The sequence below is a fragment of the Ranitomeya imitator genome, chromosome 10 (genome assembly GCF_032444005.1).
Source record: "Ranitomeya imitator isolate aRanImi1 chromosome 10, aRanImi1.pri, whole genome shotgun sequence".
In the NCBI taxonomy this organism is placed as follows: Eukaryota; Metazoa; Chordata; class Amphibia; order Anura; family Dendrobatidae; genus Ranitomeya; species Ranitomeya imitator.
Genome location: NC_091291.1, coordinates 18761166 through 18772823, shown reverse-complemented (window position 1 = coordinate 18772823; position 11658 = coordinate 18761166). Strand labels below are relative to the sequence as shown.

At 44.3% G+C, this 11658-nt stretch overlaps 1 pseudogene; it reads right to left on the bottom strand.

Moving 5' to 3' along the window:
• Positions 1–832: 832 nt before the first annotated feature.
• On the bottom strand, positions 833–10294 carry LOC138650913 (interferon-inducible GTPase 1-like; annotated as a pseudogene).
• Between the last annotated feature and the right edge of the window lie 1364 nt (positions 10295–11658).

The window sequence follows — 11658 nt, the reverse complement described above, 5'->3', positions numbered from 1 at the left end:
AGATGAGGTTTAACAATGATAAATGTAAGGTTATACACATGGGAAGAGGGAATCAATATCACCATTACACACTGAACGGGAAACCACTGGGTAAATCTGACAGGGAGAAGGACTTGGGGATCCTAGTTAATGATAAACTTACCTGGAGCAGCCAGTGCCAGGCAGCAGCTGCCAAGGCAAACAGGATCATGGGGTGCATTAAAAGAGGTCTGGATACACATGATGAGAGCATTATACTGCCTCTGTACAAATCCCTAGTTAGACTGCACATGGAGTACTGTGTCCAGTTTTGGGCACCGGTGCTCAGGAAGGATATAATGGAACTAGAGAGAGTACAAAGGAGGGCAACAAAATTAATAAAGGGGATGGGAGAACTACAATACCCAGATAGATTAGCGAAATTAGGATTATTTAGTCTAGAAAAAAGACGACTGAGGGGCGATCTAATAACCATGTATAAGTATATAAGGGGACAATACAAATATCTCGCTGAGGATCTGTTTATACCAAGGAAGGTGACGGGCACAAGGGGGCATTCTTTGCGTCTGGAGGAGAGAAGGTTTTTCCACCAACATAGAAGAGGATTCTTTACTGTTAGGGCAGTGAGAATCTGGAATTGCTTGCCTGAGGAGGTGGTGATGGCGAACTCAGTCGAGGGGTTCAAGAGAGGCCTGGATGTCTTCCTGGAGCAGAACAATATTGTATCATACAATTAGGTTCTGTAGAAGGACGTAGATCTGGGGATTTATTATGATGGAATATAGGCTGAACTGGATGGACAAATGTCTTTTTTCGGCCTTACTAACTATGTTACTATGATATCGTTTAGTGTGAAGGTACCTTTAGTTACATCTCAAAAAAACAGTAATTTAGAAATGGAGAAAAAGCCATACATATGTTTCCAATATAGCCCACAATTTACCAAAATTAAAGACATCATTCATAGGTATTTGCCCATCCTATATGAAGATCAACAATTGTATGATATATTGAATTCTGGTATAAATGTGGTGTCCAGAAGAGCTCCGACAATTGGCAATAAGATAGCCCCTAATATGTTTTGCTCTGACAAGACTAAACCAATAAAAGCCTGGTAACACTGTGTTTGTCATGGCTTTCACCAGGATTCCTATATCACAAGCGACAGACAGGCCTGGGAGTGGGACTGCTGCCACTCCACAAGAAAGAGTGGCCCACTTCCATATGTCCTTCTTGAAAGCCTGACGCTTCTTCTCAAGGACTGGCAGAGAAATGTTGGGTAGAGAGATCAGGAATATGTGTCTCTTGTGTTCTGGAAGTTCCTTTTCTAGAGTGTCCTGCATTTCGAGGAAGTCGTACTTGTCCAGGTCCAGGAATGAAAGGAGAAACACTTGGGGCTGTGGGATTCCCCCTTCTATAAGACTTTGAATGCAGTTATTTCTAATTTCATTGAGCACATTCTCTTCATTGAACGTCTTCTTCCTTCGGATCATGGAAGCATGCACGTCGGAGTCAACTTTGGATCTCACAAATTAGAATTTCATGTTCATAGCTTGAATCGCTTTTGCTAGGTCAATGTCGTTTTGCTTAAAACGTTCTGATGATAAGATGATGAAAAAGTCATAACGACTGAATTCAACAGACTGGAGATAACTGTCTGCCACAAAATTTGGAGTTCCTATTCCTGGAAGATCCCAAACAGTTACACTAGGATACTGAGGATGGACGTATGGACTTGGCACCTTTGTTGTCTCGACGACACCAGTTTTGGCTGAACCTTCTTGTTCATCATCCATGCCACGGATGGCATTGACAAAAGTTGACTTTCCAGTTCCTGATTCTCCTGTAATGGCAATGTTCAAAGGGGCATTTTCTATTTCCCTGAGAGACTTGCTGAGTTTCTCAGTCGCTGTACAGAGGTCACCTTCTTCTAAAGATGACCGAATGTCCTGGATTTCTTCATCACTGATGATGTCGAAAGAGGAATCCATTTTCAGTTATTAGTCTGAAGAAAAATAAGAAAGAATTTATGAGAGCAAAACCTTTACCCACTAACATCACAACTGATAAAACTACATTCTCAGGAATATATTAGCTCTGGTAGAGGCAGACTGGACCACCAGAGTAGTTGAAGATTCTCCAGTATAGAAACCATGCTCTACCAAGCCATTATGATATGGTCTTTCCAAAATTTTGTTTCAAGATATTGATCAAACATTGGTTTTAGGACCTTCTTTGAGGAAAGACCTGGTCTGGTCAGTAAAGGTCTGACGATAGTGAACTCCACCATTCTTGAGAATAAAGGGGCCAATGAAGTTAAATGCTGTGTCTGCTGTTGAAAAACAGAAATGTTTCCATTCTTGTTCAATAAAAGCATCATTGGAACAAAGCGAGAGATGGGTTGAGTGGAGCACATGTGGAAATTTTTTTTTTTTTTCCCAGTGCAACCCTCAGTTCATCATTGGCCTTCTTCAGTCTTATTTTTATAAAGTGCTTCTCCACCTATATAACTTTTGTTTTCTCAGGAATATTCCTGTTAATATTCTCCCAATTCCTCCTAGATTTCACAGTATTCACCCTACTGTTCTTTATATTTGAACCAGGATGGAAGTTTCAACAATTGTTAGACATTTTTGGAAGCTTAAGGCAGTCATCCTTGGACAGTAAGCCATTGACACAATCTAAACTGTTCTCTCCCCATAGCCCTTTCTTTAGTTCTTACTTTGCAAAATACATAAAAAAAGAAGTGCTAATCAGAAGAACAGCAGCATGACGGCCAACGTAAACCCATTGCTATGAAGTTTTGAAGCACGTCTCAAGCAAATATCTAGAAATAAATACTATTTAATATACAATTTACATGTTATAACAATATTTTTTGAATGCATGTATTAGAAATTACAGTAATTGAAGGGTACGTTGTCAACATCTCACTGACGTTAACGTTGATGTAATGCTAGCAATCAAAAGCCAATGGCCATCAAAAAGGGGACATTTAGCTTTAGACTTACTCCAAAAGTCAATGTAAATTTTCTTGAAGATCACTTGTGTACCTACAGGAGGGTTGCCAGGGGTAGACATAATAGTGGTGCATCTTGTATAGTCACACGGAGCCCAAGACGGTAAGGAGGCTACCTCCAGCTCCGAAGTAGATGAAATTGTGCATTATGAGGAGCTCTTGGTCTGGCAAAGTTCCCATATATTGTTCTTGCACAGGGGCCCTCTTCTGTTTATGTCCACTACTAGGAGTCATGGTGACTAAGGAGGTAGAAAATACCCATCTGCGATATCAGAAGACACCAGTATGGCATATGCCATCTCGAAGATCCTAGTATCCTTATATTGCAAAAGAAGAGGTTTCATCTTAGTCTCTGCTCAATGACTGAAAGTACTTGTCCACTTTGGCAACCCTTATTATCCAGTGGATTTCCCCATAAACAGTTGATTGAATATTTTTTTTATTAGGATAAATTACAATTAGTTATTGTTGACCTGAGAGCTGATAGTTGAATGACTTTATTGGTTTTGCCTGGAAAATAAATCCTGCATGTCAATACATCATGGGTCTATCAGACAGATTGATTGCTTATATTAATAGCTCCTTTTACCCCCCTGTATTATGTTTTAACATTGATGTCTCTCTAACTGTTGGGGAACAACACGAAAATTGTAATTCTCCATCAGTTGAAGAGCCGCAATTTGGAGTCCATTGCCTTAACCCATATAGAAAAGGTTGAGTCCAAAAAGACCAACTGTCCTTCTCAGAAAAGCTGTTTTTCTAGGGTCTTCTTCAAGAGTTCAAAGTCATATTTGTCCATTTCTAAGCAGGACAAAAGGAAGACAATGGGTTCCTCCACTCCACTATCCCTAAGACTTGTGATACAATTATCTCGTATCTCATGCAATATTCTCCTCTCGTTGTACGTCTTCCGTCTTCGAAGCTTGCTTGCTCTTAAGTCAGTGTCTATTTTGTTCCTTACAAAGTAAAACTTCTTCTTCATGGAACAGATCTTCTTGGCCAGTTCCATGTCGGTGTGTCTCACCCTTTCAGAAGCTATGATAATAAATAAGTCATAGTGCTCATAGTTGATTGATTGGGTAATTGTCCTGGTAGTTCCTGTACCGGGAAGATCCCAAAATAGCAGATTTCTCAGCTTGGGATGTGGATAGGCGGTGGGCTCCATTGTGGTCTCCACTACTCCTGTTTTAGCAGCATCTTCGTCTTCGTCATTGTGAAGACCACGGATGGCATTAACAAAGGTGGACTTCCCAGAGCCCGACTGTCCCATTATGGCAATGTTTATTATGTGATTTCTAAGGTCCATTCTTCTTGGGTCACAAGAGTTCCCTTCCTGAGTGGTATCGCTCTTACTACACGCTGTGTCGGACAAGGTACTCTCATGTAGCGCTCTTATGATGTCTTCCACTTCCTCTTCACAGAAAGCACAGAATATTTCATCGGTGTACATAATCCCTTGTTAATTAGACTTTGGAGAGAAAATAAGATTCAGTGTTTTTGAACTGATCACTTTAAATACATTAAACTTATAGTGAACCTGAGATGCAACTTGTAATTTGCCTTGGAGCTGCATTTACAATTCTACGGCCTTCAGGGCTGAAATCAGTCAGCACTTCCTGCTTGTATAGTGCCTGAATAGAGCTTGGTTTGGTGATTAGTACTAAGGGTAGTGTGCAGTCACTATACTGACATGCTTTATTATTGTAGCTTAACCAAGCTGTTAGGGGTATTTCTAAAGACAGAGCAGAATAGTGAATGCAGCTCTAGGTATAATATAGAAGGTAATTCAAGATTCATGCAAAAAAAGGATGCAATATATGTGTAAAGGTGATGTTGCTGCGTTTTTTTACTTCAATATACTTTATTTCCATTGTCAGGGAGCAACCCTGTAACATGTTCATTATTTCTACATTACAGGATGCCGTATGCGTCCCCAGCACAGTGCCCCTACACCATCATAATACCATCCTCATAACGACATGCATCTCCAGCACAGTGCCCCTACACCATCATAATACCATCCTCATAACGACATGCATCTCCAGCACAGTGCCCCTACACCATCATAATACCCTCCTCGTAACCACATGTGTCCCCAGCACAGTGCCCCTACACCATCATAATACCATCCTCATAACGACATGCATCTCCAGCACAGTGCCCCTACACCATCATAATACCCTCCTCGTAACCACATGTGTCCCCAGCACAGTGCCCCTACACCATCATAATACCATCCTCATAACGACATGCATCTCCAGCACAGTGCCCCTACACCATCATAATACCCTCCTCATAACCACATGTGTCCCCAGCACAGTGCCCCTACACCATCATAATACCATCCTCATAACCACATGCGTCTCCAGCACAGTGCCCCTACACCATCATAATACCCTCCTTATAACCACATGCGTCTCCAGCACAGTGCCCCTACACCATCATAATACCCTCCTCATAACCACATGTGTCCCCAGCACAGTGCCCCTACACCATCATAATACCATCCTCATAACCACATGTGTCCCCAGCACAGTGCCCCTACACCATCATAATACCATCCTCATAACCACATGCGTCTCCAGCACAGTGCCCCTACACCATCATAATACCCTCCTCATAACCACATGCGTCTCCAGCACAGTGCCCCTACACCATCATAATACCCTCCTAATAACCACATGCGTCTCCAGCACAGTGCCCCTACACCATCATAATACCCTCCTCATAACCACATGCGTCTCCAGCACAGTGCCCCTACACCATCATAATACCCTCCTCATAACCACATGCGTCCCCAGCACAGTGCCTCTACACCATCATAATACCCTCCTCATAACCACATACGTCTCCAGCACAGTGCCCCTACACCATCATAATACCCTCCTCATAACCACATGCGTCTCCAGCACAGTGCCCCTACACCATCATAATACCCTCCTCATAACCACATGCGTCCCCAGCACAGTGCCTCTACACCATCATAATACCCTCCTCATAACCACATACGTCTCCAGCACAGTGCCCCTACACCATCATAATACTCTCCTCATAACCACATACGTCTCCAGCACAGTGCCCCTACACCATCATAATACCCTCCTCATAACCACATGCATCTCTAGCACAGTGCCCCTACACCATCATAATACACTCCTCATAACCACATGCGTCCCCAGCACAGTGCCCCTACACCATCATAATACTCTCCTCATAACCACATGCGTGTCCAGCACAGTGCCCCTACACCATCATAATACCCTCCTCATAACCACATGCGTCTCCAGCACAGTGCCCCTACACCATCATAATACCCTCCTCATAACCACATGCGTCTCCAGCACAGTGCCCCTACACCATCATAATACTCTCCTCATAACCACATGCGTGTCCAGCACAGTGCCCCTACACCATCATAATACCCTCCTCATAACCACATGCGTCTCCAGCACAGTGCCCCTACACCATCATAATACCCTCCTCATAACCACATGCATCTCCAGCACAGTGCCCCTACACCATCATAATACCCTCCTCACAACCAAATCTGTCTCCAGCACAGTGCCCCTACACCATCATAATACCCTCCTCGTAACCACATGCGTCTCCAGCACAGTGCCCCTACACCATCATAATACCCTCCTCATAACCACATGCTTCTGCAGCACAGTGCCCTTACACCATCATAATACTCTCCTCGTAACCACATGCATCTCCAGCACAGTGCCCCTACACCATCATAATACCCTCCTCATAACCACATGCGTCTCCAGCACAGTGCCCCTACACCATCATAATGCCATCCTAATAACAACATGTGTCTCCAGCACAGTGCCCCTACACCATCATAATACTCTCCTCATAACCACATACGTCTCCAGCACAGTGCCCCTACACCATCATAATACTCTCCTTATAACCACATGCGTCTCTAGCACAGTGCCCCTACACCATCATAATACCCTCCTCATAACCACATGCGTCTCCAGCACAGTGCCCCTACACCATCATAATACCCTCCTCATAACCACATGTGTCTCCAGCACAGTGCCCCTACACCATCATAATACTCTCCTCATAACCACATACGTCTCCAGCACAGTGCCCCTACACCATCATAATACTCTCCTCATAACCACATACGTCTCCAGCACAGTGCCCCTACACCATCATAATACTCTCCTCATAACCACATGCGTCTCCAGCACAGTGCCCCTGCACCATCATAATACTCTCCTCATAACCACATGCGTCTCCAGCACAGTGCCCCTACACCATCATAATACTCTCCTCATAACCACATGCGTCTCCAGCACAGTGCTCCTACACCATCATAATACCCTCCTCATAACCACATGCGTCTCCAGCACAGTGCCCCTACACCATCATAATACTCTCCTCATAACCACATGCGTCTCCAGCACAGTGCCCCTACACATCATAATACTCTCCTCATAACCACATGCGTCCCCAGCACAGTGCCCCAACACCATCATAATACCCTCCTCATAACCACATGCGTCTCCAGCACAGTGCCCCTACACCATCATAATACTCTCCTCATAACCACATGCGTCTCCAGCACAGTGCCCCTACACCATCATAATACCCTCCTCATAACCACATGCGTCTCCAGCACAGTGCCCCTACACCATCATAATACCCTCCTCATAACCACATGCATCTCCAGCACAGTGCCCCTACACCATCATAATACTCTCCTCATAACCACATACGTCTCCAGCACAGTGCCCCTACACCATCATAATACCCTCCTAATAACCACATGCGTCTCCAGCACAGTGCCCCTACACCATCATAATAATCTCCTCATAACCACATACGTCTCCAGCACAGTGCCCCTACACCATCATAATACCCTCCTCGTAACCACATGCGTCTCCAGCACAGTGCCCCTACACCATCATACCCTCCTCATAACCACATGCGTCTCCAGCACAGTGCCCCTACACCATCATAATACCCTCCTCATAACCACATGCATCTCCAGCACAGTGCCCCTACACCATCATAATACCCTCCTCATTACCACATGCGTCTCCAGCACAGTGCCCCTACACCATCATAATGCCATCCTAATAACAACATGTGTCTCCAGCACAGTGCCCCTACACCATCATAATACTCTCCTCATAACCACATACGTCTCCAGCACAGTGCCCCTACACCATCATAATACCCTCCTCATAACCACATGTGTCTCCAGCACAGTGCCCCTACACCATCATAATACTCTCCTCATAACCACATACGTCTCCAGCACAGTGCCCCTACACCATCATAATACTCTCCTCATAACCACATACGTCTCCAGCACAGTGCCCCTACACCATCATAATACTCTCCTCATAACCACATGCGTCTCCAGCACAGTGCCCCTGCACCATCATAATACTCTCCTCATAACCACATGTGTCTCCAGCACAGTGCCCCTACACCATCATAATACTCTCCTCATAACCACATGCGTCTCTAGCACAGTGCCCCTACACCATCATAATACCCTCCTCATAACCACATGCATCTCCAGCACAGTGCCCCTACACCATCATAATACTCTCCTCATAACCACATGCGTCTCCAGCACAGTGCCCCTACACATCATAATACTCTCCTCATAACCACATGCGTCCCCAGCACAGTGCCCCAACACCATCATAATACCCTCCTCATAACCACATGTGTCTACCCCCATGATCTACATAATAAACTCCTCTTATCACTGCCACAGTACCACAACAAAATTATAACATCCTCCACCATCACTACCGCAGGACCCCAAGAGTCACAACCTCCACCATCATTACCACAGGACTCCAAGAGTCACAACCTCCACCATCACTACCACAGGACCCCAAGAGTCACAATGGCCTCCTCCATCATCACTACTACAGGACCGCAAGAGTCACAACCTCCACCACCATCACTACCACAGGACCCCAAGAGTCACAACCTCCACCACCATCACTACCACAGGACCCCAAGAGTCACAACAGCCTCCATCATCACTACCACAGGACCCTAAGAGTCACAACCTCCACCACCATCACTAATGCAGGACCCCAAGAGTCACAACAGCCTCCATCTTCACTACTACAGGACCCCAAGAGTCACAACCTCCACCACCATCACTACCACAGGACCCCAAGAGTCACAACCTCCACCATCATCACTACTACAGGACCCCAAGAGTCACAACTTCTACCACTATCACTGCCACAGGACCCCAAGAGTCACAACAGCCTCCTCCATCATCACTACCACAGGACCCTAAGAGTCAAAACTTCTACCACTATCACTGCCACAGGACCCCAAGAGTCACAATGGCCTCCTCCATCATCACTATTACAGGACCCCAAGAGTCACAACGTCCACCACCATCACTACCACAGGACCCCAAGAGTCACAACGTCCACCACCATCACTACCACAGGACCCCAAGAGTCACAACCTCCACCACCATCACTACCACAGGACCCTAAGAGTCACAACCTCCACCACCATCACTAATGCAGGACCCCAAGAGTCACAACAGCCTCCATCTTCACTACTACAGGACCCCAAGAGTCACAACCTCCACCACCATCACTACCACAGGACCCCAAGAGTCACAACCTCCACCATCATCACTACTACAGGACCCCAAGAGTCACAACTTCTACCACTATCACTGCCACATGACCCCAAGAGTCACAACAGCCTCCTCCATCATCACTACCACAGGACCCCCAAGAGTCACAACTTCTACCACTATCACTGCCACAGGACCCCAAGAGTCACAATGGCCTCCTCCATCATCACTACTACAGGACCCCAAGAGTCACAACCTCCACCACCATCACTACCACAGGACCCCAAGAGTCACAACCTCCACCACCATCACTACCACAGGACCCCAAGAGTCACAACAGCCTCCATCATCACTACCACAGGACCCTAAGAGTCACAACCTCCACCACCATCACTAATGCAAGACCCCAAGAGTCACAACAGCCTCCATCTTCACTACTACAGGACCCCAAGAGTCACAACTTCTACCACTATCACTGCCACAGGACCCCAAGAGTCACAACAGCCTCCTCACTCCCTATTACTGATTTATGTCTCACACATTCCCAATCAAGAGGCCTATATTTACCTCTCGGGGTAAGGCAATGGCGTCTTGTCCTCTGAGGTCTGGCACTTCTACTGACTTTCTATTTTTTTATCTGTACAAAGGTTCAAGTTTCTGTTCCGATTCTCGAAAAACAGAAAGTGAAACTAGTCAAATTTCTTGTTTCCATTCTCTCTCTCTTTTCCCTGAAGAAAATGAAAACCTTCCCCTTTGTCACCATCTGCTGCCCAGCTACATGCAATGCAGGGAATGCTATTATTCTGGGACACATGTGGGAAATTCCTTTTAAATATTTAACCCCTTAAGGACTTTCCAGTTTTGACCTTCAGTGGCTTCTGGGACTATTTTTGTATTATTATAATTTTTTGAGTTTTCAAGATGAATTGATTTTTTTTAATATTACTATTTTGTTCCATGCAATGTGTTATTATTATCATATCAGTTTTATATTTTTGGGGTGGAGAAACAGTAATTACGCCATTATCTTTTGGATTTTGTTCATCGTTGCTGGTCGGTACGATGATATGATACCCAATTTATTAGATTTTTTTTTTAGTTATTTTATTACTTTTCCACACATAGAACACTTAAAAAATATTGTTTGTTCCTACAACTTGTTGATCGCATTTTTTTCTGTTTTAAAAAAGCATCTTTGACATCGGTTTCATGTTTATCACACATATATATATATACTAGCTGAAGAGCCCGGCGTTGCCTGGGCATAATAAATATCTGTGGTTAGTTATAGCACCTCACTTCTCTTATTTTCCCATCACGCCTCTCATTTTCTCCCTCACATCTCTCATTTTCTCCCTCACTCCCCTCATAACACTTGTCATTTCGACCTCACATCTGTCATTTTCCGATCACTCCACTATTTTCCCTCACTCCTCTCATTTTACACTCACACCTTTTCATTATCACCTTACACCTCTCATTTTCACCTCAGTATATACATGTTTGTCATCTCCCTTATATATAGTATACACCCGTATGTCATCTCCTGTATATAGAATATACCTGTATGTCATCTCCCCTGTATATAGTATATACCTGCTGTGTGTCATCTCCCCTGTATATAGTATATACCTGTATGTCATCTCCTCCTATATATAGTATATACCTGTATGTCATCTCCTTCTATATATAGTATATACCTGTATGTCATCCCCTCCTGTATATAGTATATACCTGTGTGTCATCTCCCCTGTATATAGTATATATCTGTGTGTCATCTCCTCCTGTATATAGTATATAGCTGTAGGTCATCTGCTCCTGTATATAGTATATACCCGTGTGTCATCTCCTCCTGTATATAGTATATACCTGTATGTCATCTCCACCTGTATATAGTATATACCTGTAGGTCATCTGCTCCTGTATATACCTGTGTGTCATCTCCTCCTGTATATAGTATATGCCTGTATGTCATCTCCTCCTGTATATAGTATGTACCTGTATGTCATCTCCTCTATATAGTATATACCTGTGTGTCATCTCTCTTGTATATAGTTTATATCTGTGT